Source organism: Scyliorhinus torazame, chromosome 17, assembly GCF_047496885.1.
Source record: "Scyliorhinus torazame isolate Kashiwa2021f chromosome 17, sScyTor2.1, whole genome shotgun sequence".
Taxonomy (NCBI): domain Eukaryota; kingdom Metazoa; phylum Chordata; class Chondrichthyes; order Carcharhiniformes; family Scyliorhinidae; genus Scyliorhinus; species Scyliorhinus torazame.
In genome coordinates this window covers 83790869-83794088 of record NC_092723.1, presented here as the reverse complement: position 1 = coordinate 83794088, position 3220 = coordinate 83790869, and the positions used below count along the sequence as shown (strand labels likewise).

The 3220-nt window shown below is 49.9% G+C and overlaps 1 pseudogene; it reads left to right on the top strand.

The window, feature by feature from the left end:
* Positions 1–1651: 1651 nt before the first annotated feature.
* On the top strand, positions 1652–1794 carry LOC140394627 (U2 spliceosomal RNA; annotated as a pseudogene).
* Positions 1795–3220: the final 1426 nt, after the last annotated feature.

Sequence of the window (3220 nt, the reverse complement as noted above, 5' to 3'; positions counted from 1 at the left end):
GGTCACAAAGGCCTTTTTAAAAAAAATAGACAGGAGCATTATGAGCTTTGTGTGGGCGGGAAAGACCCCGAGAGTAAAGAGGGGGTTCCTGCAGCGCAGTAGGGACAGAGGGGGACTGGCTCTGCCGAGTCTGAGCGACTACTACTGGGCCGCCAATGTGTCGATGGTCTGTAAGTGGATGAGGGAAGAAGAGGGAGCGGCGTGGAAGAAGCTGGAGATGGCGTCCTGTAAGGGAACGAGCCTAAAAGCGCTGGTGACGGCGCCGCTGCCTTTCTCCCCGAAAAGGTACACCACAAACCCAGTGGTGGTGGCGACCTTGAAGATCTGGGGGCAGTGGAGGCGACACAGGGGAGTGACGGGTGCCTCGGTGTGGTCCCCGATAAGGAATAACCACAGGTTTGTCCCGGGGAGGATAGATGGGGGATTCCAGTGTTGGCAGCGAGCAGGAATTAGGAAGCTGAGGGACCTGTTTATAGACGGGACGTTTGCAAGTCTGGGAGCGCTAGAAGAAAAATATAAGTTGCCACCAGGGAATGCCTTCCGATATATGCAAGCGAGGGCATTTACGAGGCAATAGGTGAGGGAATTTCCGCAGCTCCCGACGCAAGGGATCCAAGATAGAGTGATCTCGGGGACATGGGTTGGAGAAGGCAAAGTGTCCGAATTATACCGGGAGATGAGGGACGAGGGGGAGGCGATGATAGAGGAGCTGAAGGGAAAATGGGAAGAAGAGCTGGGGGAAGAGATCGAGGAGGGGCTATGGGTGGATGCCCTAAGTAGGGTAAATTCCTCGTCCTCGTGTGCCTGATTCAATTTAAGGTTCTACATAGAGCACATATGGCGGGAGCAAGACTGAACAAGTTTTTCGGGGTCGTGGACAGATGTGGGAGGTGCTCAGGAAGCTTGGCGAACCACACACACATGTTCTGGTCGTGTCCGGCACTGTACGAGTTCTGGGGGGGTGTGGCAAGGGTAATTTCAAAGGTGGTGGGGGTCCGGATCAAGCCAGGCTGGGGGTTAGCTATATTTGGGGTTGCAGAAGAACCGGGAGTGCAGGAGGCGAAAGAGGCCGCCATTTTGGCCTTTGCGTCCCTAGTAGCCCGGCTTAGGATTCTACTTATGTGGAAGGAAGCGCAGCCCCCGGGCGTGGAGGCCTGGATAAACTACGTGGCAGGGTTCATAAGATTGGAACGAATAAAATTTGCGTTGAGAGGATCGGCTCAGGGGTTCTCCAGGCGGTGGCAACCGTTCCTTGACTATCTCGCGGAGCGATAATGAAAAGACAGAAAGGACAGCAGCAGCAACCCAGGGGGAGGGGGAGGGGGGAGCACTATTTTGTGTTTTTTGCTATTTGTTTTTTGTTTTTTGTTTTCTAGTTTTTTTGTAAGCTCACTATATTATTTAAATAATGTTTAATGTATAATCCCTTGTTGAGTTGTAAAAAACGGGAAAAAATTTTGTTTGAAAAATTTCAATAAAATATATCTTTTTTTTAAAAGGAAGGCATTGTAATGTAAAGAGTGATATGTGTATAATATTATCAAAATTGAATGGAAGAAAATCAAGGCAATGTGTAACTCTGGTGGAAATGTACAGTCAAGACAATTTGAAATGTTTCTGTAATGCTTATGATAAATTTTATGAATAAAGTATATTTTTTTGGGAAAAAAAAAAATCTGTTCTTATCAGTTTAATATCTGATACGTCCCTTATCTGGGGACCATATATTAAATTGATATTTGGAGCAGGGAGATTGTGTATTCACATTTCTTTCATCACACAACAAAACGCTTCGTCAAGTGGCTGCTGCTACTCAGCTTCTACCTGGCCCCGGGGTGTGATGAAGGATGACGAAAGGCATCATCACCCTCATCTTACAAGCAGAAGGGGGAAAGGGAACAAATTCGAAATTGCCGACCCATTTCACTGTTGAATGTGGATTACAAAATTCCAGCCAAGGTCATCGCCAATCGGGTCAAGTCTGTTACGAAGGAGTGGCCTGGCCTCATTGCCGCGGAACGCTCCAAGTAGTTGGACAGGAGATCAAGTGTATATTTGATCAAGGGAAGCTGAGGATTTCCATGTCGATCGTGGATTGGGGAACACGGAAGGATTGAAGTCGTCAAAGAGGAAACGTTTGGAGCTCGGCTGCTATTGGTGGATCCACTTCTTGTGCCGGGAGCAACGGGAATTCCCTCACCTGTCGCCTCACAAAAGCCCTCACCTGCATATATCTAAAGGCATTTCCCGGGGGACGCCGGTACAGTTTAGACTCAACGTACGAGCTATGGCTGCAGCTGCATCCCCACCACCAGGCTGAGGAGTGCAAAACACTGTCCGAGTCACAGTGAAGAAGGCGGAAGGGGAGTCACATGTGGACCGGAACTTCTTCGTGAAGCGGGTGCTGCTTGAGTGTTGCGGGTTTCAAGCAACAGATATCTTCTGCTTGCAAAACTTCCCCAACAATGGATATTTTGATGTCACCTTCAAGAGTGTCGCAGCGTGCATCAAATTCTTGAACGTATTCAAAGAAAAAGGTAACCAGAGTCCCCTGTCTATCCTGAATGCCGAGCCTCTGTTTACGCTACCGTCGCAGCAAAACCGGGTTGTTACACTGCACACGTACAACCCCCACATCCCCGTGTCTGATGTGCTCACGTTCCTCGCCAGGTATGCTGAGCTGAAAAGTGACAGCGTGCAATTGAAAGACACCTTCGGCATCTGGACAAGTGAGCACCAGGTCAAGGTGACTCTGAGAACAGACGGCAATGGAACCATCCTGCATCCCTCCTCCAGTTTCGCCATTGGAGGAAATCGTGGCTACCTTTACTACGTGGGACAGCCACGACTATGCCACACCTGTGGCAAAACGGGGCATGTTGCCGCAAACTGCAGTGTGACCTTCTGCAAGAACTGCAGGCAGGAGGGACACATGACTAAGGACTGCAAGGAAGACAAGTGCTGCAACCTGTGTGGGGAGGCCGGCCATCTTTACAGGGCCTGCCCGAAACGCGGGGCAACATATGCACAGATCATCAGCAGCGGAGTTAAAAAGGCGACCAGAGAGGAGGTTCATACACCCTCCATCGACAAAGTCACCACAGCACAGAATGCGGAAAAGCAACAGAAGCGCCCTCAACAAAAAGGGGAGGCCCCAGCACGCCCTGACAACCCAGCCCCAGCCCCATCTGATGAGGAACACTCAATGGAAGAGGAAGAG